This window comes from Apteryx rowi, unplaced genomic scaffold (genome assembly GCF_003343035.1).
Source record: "Apteryx rowi isolate R43461 unplaced genomic scaffold, aptRow1 scaffold_463, whole genome shotgun sequence".
NCBI lineage: Eukaryota > Metazoa > Chordata > Aves > Apterygiformes > Apterygidae > Apteryx > Apteryx rowi.
The window spans coordinates 727,521-739,319 of NW_020450720.1; the positions used below are offsets into that span (position 1 = coordinate 727,521).

At 37.7% G+C, this 11,799-nt stretch overlaps 1 protein-coding gene across 5 annotated transcripts in view; it reads right to left on the minus strand.

Moving 5' to 3' along the window:
- TLN2 (talin 2) overlaps positions 1-8,076 on the minus strand; it is a 155,890-nt gene extending 147,814 nt beyond the window's left edge. For 4 of the 5 annotated variants that reach the window (XM_026077817.1, XM_026077818.1, XM_026077816.1 and 1 more), the window contains exon 1: positions 7,995-8,076. The gene's annotated coding sequence lies outside the window, so the exon portion shown is untranslated. The remainder of the gene's footprint in view (positions 1-7,994) is intronic. The other variant, XM_026077815.1, reaches the window with a different exon arrangement.
- Positions 8,077-11,799: the final 3,723 nt, after the last annotated feature.

Consider the following 11,799-nt stretch of genomic DNA (forward strand, 5'->3'; position numbering starts at 1 on the left):
AGCTACAGGATAAGGAAGGGAGGAAAACACAGGTTGGTGTAATCCCTATGAAAGCTTCTGGAACTGGCCTAAACTTGAGAAAAACAATCTGCAAGAGACCAGGATGGAACCTGGAGTGGCTACTACTTCTACAACGGAGATGAACGAAGAGGTCATAAAACGCAGCTGGATTTTTAGCTGGGTGTGACAGTGTGTGCATACATATCAATTAGATTATACCTAGCCTAGCACGCTGCCACTTAGTGTGCTAATCTAAGATCAAACCTGCTACTACATGAAACATGCTCACAAGGAGACTCTGGCAGTAGTATTACTAAAAACCTCTTAAAGTAACAGACTCTTCAGATGATGAACCTGGATTCACTACATGCACTTACTTTTCCTAGCAAAGCCTATTTCAAGATGGACAAAAAACACTGGATGAATCTTACGTTCCACCACTATTGGTTCTCATATGCGTCTTCGGGTTACTCCTGCAGAGGAGGCGTATACAAGGCATGTTCTACACATGAAGAGCACACACTCATTCCACTCCTACACACTCAGGCTTACATATGTATACATGGACAGATGCATATGAATACACACAAACACTTTCCCATACAAGACTGAAAGGATATGATATTAGATAGGTTAGTATTTGTGGCACAGGTATAAACTCAAGCAACAACAAAATCTGCGTGGAACTCTAGCTACTGCTGTCACTTAAAATTCACTACACATAAAAGAATTACCAAGTACATGCCACAAAACACACCCCTCCAGACAACTGTGTTTAAGTCAGAAAAAAAACCTGACCTACCAGTGTCACACCAGGGCCTCCTTTGCCTCAACTGCTTGACAACAGCATGGAAGAGAAGGCAGTTTAGCAGGGAGGTTCACAGATCAGACAGGACCACAAAAGGATCAACACCTTCAGCTCCAAGAAGCACCCGACCAGTACACATCATTTCATTCCTACATTCTGCAATATATTCAGCCTCCCAAAAGTTTTTAGCCACAGCCCTTCCTAACGTACACAAAAGTATCCCCAACCTGAGGCAGACATAGGCAGCAATAAAAAGGTTACTTTACAAAAGAAAGAGGAGATTGCTTTCCAAGCACAGATGGAAAAGATAAGCAATTGTTGTCACTATTTCTACTGATTATATGCAGCAGCAAATGGGAAAAATCAACCTGAGATCCAAGTTTCAAACCACAGGTATCATTTCCTACCTAAACACACAATTCCAGCTAGAGCTTCCACTTGTGGCCACCTAAAAGATACTTATCAAGTAGCCCTCTCAGAGATGAACGATTTCTTATTTAATGGTTATTTAGGTGGGAAATCAGAGGATTAAGTCTTAAATACAGTTAGTCAAAACTGTGTGAGGCACTCAGCCATGCAAGCAGTTGAGCTGCAAATCAGGCACAGACACCGACTTATTCTCCCTGTAGGGTTTCTACCTGCAGGTTTTCCACTAAAAAGGTTTTATGCTAGGGAAGGCTGCAAGAAGTAGGGCAACAGGATTTCCCAGTTGGAAATTTCATGGCTTCATGACCAACAATTCCAAGTTTTCAGTTTGAAAACATTCTCTTTCTGGACCACATCCTTAAAGGGAAAACCACAACAAAATGACTTTATGCCAACTTATTTAGAAGTACTAAGAAACAATAGCTGAAGACATACTTGTCACTCCAATACATTATCATTTCATATTTAACTACTCATTCCCAGCTTCACTGGTGATTTTAGTGTCAATTTCTGCAGCCAACATCACAAAGCTGATTTGGTTCAGTTTTCATTTTCATATACTTTCTAGGATGTGCTGAGCTCCTACCCATGTGCCAAAACTTTCTTTTTTACTGCTGACTTCCACAGTCAGTTTAGGCACTTTCTAAAGTATCACCCATGAAAGACACATGAAGTGGAAAATAAAAAGAAACTTGGATAAATACCAATACAGGCAACAGCAGTACAGGGAGATTCATTCACTCCACCACCGCATGAAACCTCTCCAACCCTTTTTAGGTAACACAGCTCCAAGCAGCTAGACTCATGCAATCCCATTTGTTACAAAATTTAGGCTCAACTTGCCACCCAGCAAGCTGGCCTGCCCAGGAATCAGCACTTTTCTTCTGAGAAATAGAAGATTATTTATGAGCTCTTGTTGTTGTGTATCAAATACTCTGTTTATCTTCTTTTAAGTGTTTAAATATGTTTGGAAAATAATTCCTAGCTTAAAGGAACAATAAGCAAAACAATCACTAAACCTAAGTTACTATATTGTTATGAATATTATACAAAGCTGGAATCATAAATTTAAAATTATAATATTTCATAGCATCATTCCCCTAACTTCACATTAGAAAATCACAAGGAAGGATATTTCTTAATAGAAGTCCACATCCACCCTTACATGATCTCCTCAAGGTTATGTTCTTCTGTGCACAGTGCAAAGCACTGGATGTTTTTAAACACACTATTTCTGTAGCAAACAACAAAGCACAAGGCATACGGGCAAGAAGTCATGCCAGTACTTAAGGAAAATCTCTTAACTATTACTATTTTGTACTTATTACTACCTGAAAAAGAACAAATAAATGACAGCTGACTAACTGTAGAAACACGTAGCATGTTTACAATCAGACAACTATAAAATAATTCAGATTTATGATTTATTTTAGTAAGAAGGTATTAAAGTGATTGGTATGGCAAACAACATGTTTAATGATAAAACATACCAAATCTCAATGCAAGTACCACTCTGCTTTGACACATGGTCTTTATTTTTATGTGTGTATATACACGCACATATAAACACATACTAATATAAATACAGCATATTTGTGTATGTATGTGTAGATACAAGTGTGTGCACACATACACCTCAATTATTGWGGCTTTTAAACACTGCGTATCAGTGTGAAACGTATCATTTGAAAAGGCACTAAGGAGAAGAGACAATTCCCTCACATTGTCCAGTGCAATGAGTGCTCTCCAGGTCACATTGTCCCTCCTACCCTTCCTCCCTTCCTCATCATCTGACTGAATGGCTGACTACTCTAGACATAAATTTAAAACTTAAGCAACACACACCATGCATTTAAATGCAACCTTTATATTGCAACAGCAGCCTCAGCATCATTAATCAACTCCAGCTGCAACAGGAGGTTCATTGCATTGAAAGTATTGAATTATATATTTACAGTCTGATTAATAATGGAATCCTTCAAAATTTTGAAGTAATTCTATCAATGGACTTGTGACTGAAGGATATAGAGAAAAAATGAATATAATTGGCTTGTTCTTCATATAAAACAAGCATAGGATACTTCCCACAAAGTTACACATTATAATACATTCAGGGTATGCATATTCAGTGAAAGAATTTAAAATAATACATCTTATGTTCATGGAAACAAACTGACATAATTGGCGATATTAGTGATATTACCCCACTTTTTTTTTTTTAAACTACCACAGTTAAAAGAAATACCCCAAACTGCTGATTTTTTACGAGATATTTATCTAAAATATATTAAGCATTGTGCTAAATCTTGTATTAGGTACCTGAAGAATGAACAGCATTCATCCAGTATTACACAATTTAAACCTGCACTAGAATTCTTATGCATAAACATGAGATTACTTGACCTACTTTTTCAAGCCTTTCGCATCCCTCTTATTCTTACAGAAATGTTCCATTATCTGGAAGAGCTATTTTATGCTACTTTATTTTATTTTCTTGTGCAACTCCAGTCATTCCCTCAAAGATCTACCTTACTGTTACAGCTAAGCAGCAGCACTGCAAGACAGGAGTGAAATGTTTCCTTGTGTAATACTTTCTGTGCTTATTACAGCTTAACCCCCAACACCACTACTTCCCAATCCACTCCGTATTTTACATTAAAACAACCTGCATATTTCTTCAGAGTTCCAAGTTCCATTCACATCCTATTCCTTCGGTGTAAAACACACATCTCCTTCAAAATGGGGAAAGCACCAAAACACTGAAATTAAAAATTAAGATCACTAAGCAAACCAACTGTTAAAAATGGGAATCTATCCAGCCTCAGCAGGAATTGCAATTTTATCATAGTTTCCTACTTGCTTATGATGTGCTGTGTCACAGCTATGCTCTTCAGTGAAGTGCCTATTTCCTGTGGAAAACAAGTAATACAGCAGTTGTTTTAAGCACAACTTCAGTGTTTAAGGGAAGCTATTAATAAAACTTAAAAGTAACACCTGTGGCTTTAGGAAAAGGAAAGAGACTTGGATTCTGCTACTGATCTTCTGCCCCAGGCTCTCCACTTCCCCTCCCATGCATTGTCACAACCAGCACTTCACTACAGGGGCCTTCTTCCACCAGGCACTTGCGAAGGGCTTTTCTTGAGATATGACACTTGCATGTCAAATTGTTTGCGAATTTCTCATGTTCAAGAACATGGTTATGTTTTGCTGAATCTTAAAAATCTGGAAATGCTGAAAACTTACAAGTGTTGAATGATGAATTTCAAAGACAAGTTAGGTATCTTTTTCCATCTGAACATGAGGAAAAACTTCTTCACTGTGAGGGTGACAGAGCACTGGCACAGGTTGCCCAGAGAGGTTGTGGAGTCTCTTCTCTGCAGATATTCAAAACCTGCCTGGACGCGATCCTGTGCGACATGCTGTAGGTGACCTGCTGGGGCAGGGGGGATGGACTTGCACAATCTCCAGAGGTGCCTTCCAACTTGAACCATTCATGATTCTGTGATATGTCTTGCTATTGTAACGAAAGGAACAAGATGAAACAAGCCAAATAGGATTTCTCATGGACCCTTAAAAGCAGAAAACTTTTCACCCAATTATTTATTTTTCCTTAAATATTGGTGTCAACAAGAAGCTGTAATTACTGTTTCAGATCACATGAGAAAAAGATGAAGCTGTCTCAGAATAAATCATTTTAACAAAAAAACAATTTATTGGATTCTCATTTGAACAGATTCTTCATGTGCTGATATAGCAATTCAGAAAGTAATCATTCAATAGCCGTTTGCTCATTTTTATCTTTTCTTCATGTATTCCCAGCACTACAATTGTACAGATAAGCAGGTTCTTGTCCTTACAAACTCCACAAAGTCTTTTTGGAGGGTTTTATTCCAGCACACAGGCACAAAGATGATAAAACAAACTTTCATCCTGGGGTGACAACTTGGAACAGTCAACACATGCAGTACCAGGAAATCCCTTTACCTATCCAGCGACCAAGGATGGGGACTAAATGAGTTGGCCGAAGTCATCCCCTTCCCCAGACCAAACTGGGCACAAACACAAACTCAGAACGGAGGGAGCACCACTCAAGATCTTCAAGCCCGAGATCTAATTCTGAACTATTTGCCCTTTGGACTGTAATGGCTGCAGCTGATTTATATGCTAAGTTTGTATAACTGATTATATGCTAAGTCATAAACTTTACCTTCAGAGTAAGTCCATAATCATTTCATGCATYGTAATATTAATATTGCTTTAGAAAAAGCTATTCAACCATCCCCACCATTAAAATAACATAACTGGTAAAACATATACTACAATGAATATGACATAGCTTTCTCCTATTTTTTCCTTTAAGAACTGATGTTATTTAATATGAATTAGCACCTGGAAGTGCATCTTCCCATAATAGTATTTTAGGATGTTTTCACTTATGAAAAGAAAAAGTGAACAGAACAATCTATCCTTCCCCCCCCCCCCTTTTTATTTTATTTTAATAGGCTTCACTCACCACCCACTGCAAACATTGCCTAGCTCTGTTTTTCAAATTGATATTCCTTCGGCTTCTAGCTAAATGAAGAGAGTTTTCAAGAATTTCTTTTCAGAGAACTGCTTGGCAATCCACTCAAAATCAACAGCATAAAGCATCTTTTAAAATTCATAAATCATTATTGACAAGTGAACAACCCTCTCAAAGCCCTATGGTGCAAGTTTACTTTAATATCCCAAGTTTCTCATGTCTTAATACCTTGAACTATCTGATGCAGAAAGACCACTGAGCAGTGGCAGACAGGCAAGCAGCAGCTTCCTTGGGCATTTTTGTGTTAGAAAATTCCAAGTAAACACGTTGTCATTAACCCTCAAAAAGTCTTCCCCTGAAAGGGATTTCTGCAAAGACAATCACATAACATTAAAGCCAAGCAAGAACATTTATGGAAATTTTTAGATTTYGTTTTCCTTCCAGTGCATGCATGCAGAAAGGGACTTAAAGCTTTCCTTACTAACAGCTTATCCATACTCCTTACTGACAGTGATTCCCCTAGGCGACTCTGGTGATTTTCTGCTGCTGCTGGGATACTGTTTTAGCCCATAATTGTACAGAATCACTTAAGTTCATTTTCCAGTACTCAAAAGTACTCTCTCAAGTGATTTCCATATCCAGAAAGGGATGTACCCTAAACAAGCTTTAGGTTCAGACTTGCACTTTCCATGATCAGTTCAGTAGGAAGCTTTTTCAAAAAGATCTTAACTTTCCATATTAAAGCATGTCTTACGGCTGTCAGTAAACAAAGATCTCATGTGAAGAGGTCACTGAATTTCTCAAGGACAACACCTCACTCTGAAGGTCATTCTCCTGCCATTCACTTAGGTATACAAAAGCCAGTAACACTGACATACCACTGACAGAAAAGAGGAAAAATCTTTGTGTACTTTGAGTGATTCATTCAATCAGGCCAACATAAATGAACTGAAAATGTTTCCTGGGGAAAATCTCCTTTCACAAATAAGAAACCAGGAACCCTCCTAAAAGCACCTGTTATGTCTGATGACTAAGTATTTACTAATCCAGTTCAATCAGTTGAATGGCCAGACATAATTAGTATGACTACACTAAGAGATAATATTTTAATGATTAAAAAAAGCTAATTAAGATCTTCATCCATACTATTTGATACCACACTTGATGGCCATGATTTGATAACAGTGTCAGTGGAACAAGGGAAAGAAAGGCACAGGAAAATAGTATTTAATGCAGTGATAATTCTTAAAAGCACAAAAGTTTGGAGGTTCTTACTGGCAGGCTTGATGACAAGAATGCTCTATAAATACTTAGCTCCACTTACATAATAATATGAACAAAGCAGTTAGCATTACTAACCATATAGCCATCTCGAAGATTACGCCTACAATGAAATATATATTCTAAATAACTATTTACTCTACTGATTTCACTTCACATAACCTTGTCCTTAGACCTGTCTGATATAAGCTGACATGCTACATTAATTATAGGCTGTTCTGAAAGTTCACTACAGACATTTTTCAAACATGGAGGATAGCAGCACAAAATCCCATTAGTGACCTTTCAGTATTACGAGCACCATTTCCAGACACAGACGTAGAGCCAGAGACACATTTAGAACAGTAATGTGTACAAGGTTAAAATAACTCCAACAGATTAAGAGTGTACAGCAAGATTCATCAACACTTTGCCCAAAACCAGCCTTACCACTTTATACGATACTCACTTTTCAAAGCACAACAAGAGTAGAAACAATGCCAGTAAGTCTGTTGTGTGCCTAGTAATCATTTCTCCATGTTCTTTTTGCCACCTTTCTTACACGCGCTAAGATGAAACCAAGTCAGTCATCTTCTCAGCTGTTTGTTCTCATACCAATGAAAGGCACAGCCCTTTCTCTTATGGCTTAGAGAACTCACTTGTGTTTAAAACCCTCAGTCTCCCTGGAAGCTGGTTAAAATTGTCAATAACTGCAATGGTCAGGTTTGTCCTCCTGGCTAGTAATCACAATCTTTACTTGAAGCTTCAGTATTTGTGCATTACATTTATTCTTCAACTTGATTTCTCTCTTCTTTTTTTTTTAAACACAGAGTCATATCTTCAACTATTTCATGCATTCTTTAAAGAAAATATCACACTGATCTTTACAGGCAGTAAATAAAAGTTTTAAATCAATGTAAGAGTTGTCAAATGTCATTATATGCATAACAAAGGAAGTTAAAGTAAACAGAATCTTACCTCAAAATTAAACTTCATTTAATAGAAAATAAGTTCATCTGAAAGTACTGCCTGACCATGTGGAATGCCTCCAGTAACCAGGTCTGTAACACAGGAAACAAACAAGTTACTTCCTTATCCCCAAGACGCTCTTTGCTAGTTCTGAAGTCCCTTCTGCCAGCACTCTGGAAAGGAAGCAACTCAGGAAGTTAGGAGTTTCCTTTTCTCTTTGGGAGTCAGAATTTGCATTGCCAAAAAGAACAGCTTTAAGATAAAAAAAAAAAAAAAAGGGAAATTCAATCTAGGTTTCCAAATTACTCACACTTAAAAGTCCCTAATAAATAACTTCTGAGCTTATGCAGGTAAATACCTTGAAATAGTATAAAGAAGAACTTAAAAGAAAGCTTTCAGCAAAAGCCTGGGTGTGAACATAAACTACACACACAGTCAGAGTTACCTCTTAAGACTGTTATTATGCATTACCAGTGCTTTTGTATGGTTTAAGGTCTTTTTGTGGAGGAACTTATTGTGGAAAACAGTTTAGCAGAAGCCTCACTGGGCTGTTTCCCTTCACACTGAAATCCCTTCAGAGATTGTGATCACAGAAAAATAAAGATATCAGAGTTAATAGTTCTGGTTTGCTTTTAAGACACAAGAAAAATATTAGTTTGAGGTTTTGGTCATTTGGGGGTGGGAGGTTTGTGTGTGTTTTTGTTTTGCTTTTAAAGTTTAAACAAAAGCTAGTTTAACATACAGGTTTAATTCTCATCTCATGAGGAATTCAATTTGAATATAAAAAATTGCAATTTGACAATTCCACCCTCCTCCCCATCCAGAGCTATGAGAAGAGCAACATCTTCTCCTCAAATAAGCAAAGACTACAGACTCTCTGGCCACTTCTACAGGCACAGCAATGTCTGGACACACAGAGGATGACCTAAAGCTTGCTGTGAGGAAGTCAAGGGCCTGTATACGCTCCAGCAGGCGGACTGCAATTATAAAAGGTTTTTACCCTTACTTCTGAACCTCTTGGAGCACAATCTTACTACGGCCAAAAAATTCATAGGAAACAGATCCATACTGACTATCCAAATTTGAAACTCGTTTACATATGAATTTGGAAAGACCAGGAACTTAAAGAAGTTTCATATGTAAACAGTTACACAATTCAAAAGGCCTCTTAACTGGAAAAGCCTATARCAAGAAAAGAATTCCTGCAACACTTCACCACCCAAAGCTATATAGGCAAAAAGATGTTTCTAATAGAATTAAATTTATCATGGGATTTTTCTCCTGTGTAGGTTGCTTAGAAATGTGATCTTTTTTCCTTTTAGTGGATTTAAGCCACATGAGCTCTATGTCAACTAAACTATTAACTCTATGCCAGGCCAGAATAAACATGGTGTACTTTAGGACAACCATCCCAGCATCCAATAGATCACCTGCACTTACACTAAAGTTAATATCATAGTAGTTTGCTTTTAAAAACAGACCTCTAACCCACACATATTCAACTTGTAAATGAAGGGCAAATTTTCAATATTAGAAAGTATGAACAATTAACTTTAATCAAAAAGTGTGCCACCAGCCTGCACTAGATGGATCTGCTAAAATGTAACATCTTTCAACTGAAAGGCAAATCAGGATAAAAGCAAGTTCAGTGTGCAAAATGTCTGCATATCTAACACATAGCCTCAGGTGGTTATATCAGCATATAAAAGATTTTGAATGAAATGTTTGTATTACGATAGCACCCCGAAGGCCTATTCAGTACAGCCCATCAATTTATCAGCCACTCTTTACTGGTAGCTGCTATTGACTTTTCTGCACTTAAACATATTTTAAATTTCTAAAATTTGTTTTCAACAAAACTGTWAAGTATTTCAATCCCTTACAACAGACCATGCCTTCATTCTGATGTGTCTAGCTCCAGTCCTTCGTTTACAAAGGCCTCAGAAGCCCTTTCAAATCCCCAAGGTCTGAGAATATCAAGTACTAACTGGAAGGATCTTCACCTCCACTCAGAGCTTTCATCAAGAAAGAATACTACTTCCCAGAACTATACCAAAAATGACTGTCTAAAGAAGGTATTACATCCAGGGATCAACAAAACCTGATGCAGCAAAGAATGAAGTGACCCATCTCAGTACTGTTTCTTTCTAGGCACATCTGACAAAGGTTCCCAATAAATTTCCCAATTCAACGCAAGTTGTTCATTTACCATCAACATGATTTAAATGGTTGGGAACCTATTTTACAACCTGCTCTTTTCAGGCGCAGCTAAGGAAAAAACAAAAACAAAAACCAAACAGCCTTTGTTTTGAAGCTACTAACCAAAGATGGTGCTATAGTTTCCCTGCTCTGACAGGAGCAGAAATTTACTTTTCTCTAGTCCATCGGGAAGGCTTAACTACTTGTGCAAGTGCTTACCAGAAACAGACCGGGAAGGAAGGAAGTGAAGGAACCTGCATCTTTCCCATTTTACATCAAGGGAAGAAACAAAGCAGTACTTTTGCACATACTAAATCCAGAGGAACTAGTGAATAAAACAACAGGTTTCAAAATTATAACTTAAAATATATTTTCAGTGATCTGAACATTTAAGATAACAAATGAATTCATCTTGTAGAGTCTTAGGGCAAAACAAAAATTGCTCGTACCTCATTTTGATACTAGCTCAAAAAATGTGACTATGGAAAGAATGTTTATTTTTCAACAGGGTTCATTAACACTGAAGAAGCCATCTACTTTTCTGCTTTCCAAAGTGATAACTGCGCCTAAAACGAGCCTAAAAAATGAACAATCATTGTTTATTCATTCTATTCTCCTCGTTTCCTGGAACATAGCCAGGCAATGAAACTCAACTGCCCAAAGCTCAGTCAGCAAATTGCCTGCCCTTAACCCCCGATTTGTTGACAGAATGATCCTACTTACCATTTAAATTCTTAACTGGGGAGGAGGGAGGGAGGAAAACCATGTGCATAAATAAAGCACCTAATTCTGGAAATCCACACAAAATTCAATGGGGCTAGGTATTTGGAGGTTTGGTTTTTTTTAAGCTATAACCCCACCAGTTTTTTTTTTTTTTTAATTAGCTGCAGGTAGGTATCTACAATGTTTTTGTTTCGAATGCTACTGGTGTTATCTATACAACATAAATACTGAACTTAAGAAATAAGCACGAGGCTAGAACATGCTTTCTCAGTACTCTCACAAAATCATATACTGAGTATTGTGAATCAGAGGTAAACTACAGTTCTGTCGTTTAGAGTTATTTCCCAAGTATTCCATGTTCAAAATTCTTGCTGTTTGCTGTTAAGGAGCTAAACCCAAGAGCATTTTGACTGCAGGCTCACTGAGATTACATGGATAAATTCCAGCATCCTCTTGTACAATGTTTTTTGAATGTGGAAGATATTTCTGTCCACCTATTTCCCTTGAGTTTGTGTTCCCCTTTGAGTTCTGCTACACTATTTTTTTTTTATTATTTACTTATAATTGTTGCTAGCCAAACATTGCTATAAAAAACAAAAGCAAATCAAAATACATGGTCTATCAGGCAAAGCATGAATTCCTATGTTTTAGTCACAGAATCACAGAATGGTTGAGGTTGGAAGGCACCCCCCTGCTCAAGCAGGGTCACCTAGAGCACATTGCACAGGACCACATCCAGGCGGGTTTTGAATATCTCCAGAGAAGGAGACTCCACCACCTCTCCGGGCAACCTGTTCCAGTGCTCTGTCACCCTCACAGTGAAAAAGTTTTTCCTCATGTTCAGACGGAAGCGTCTGTGTTTCAGTTTGTGCCCATTGCCTCGCGTCCTGTC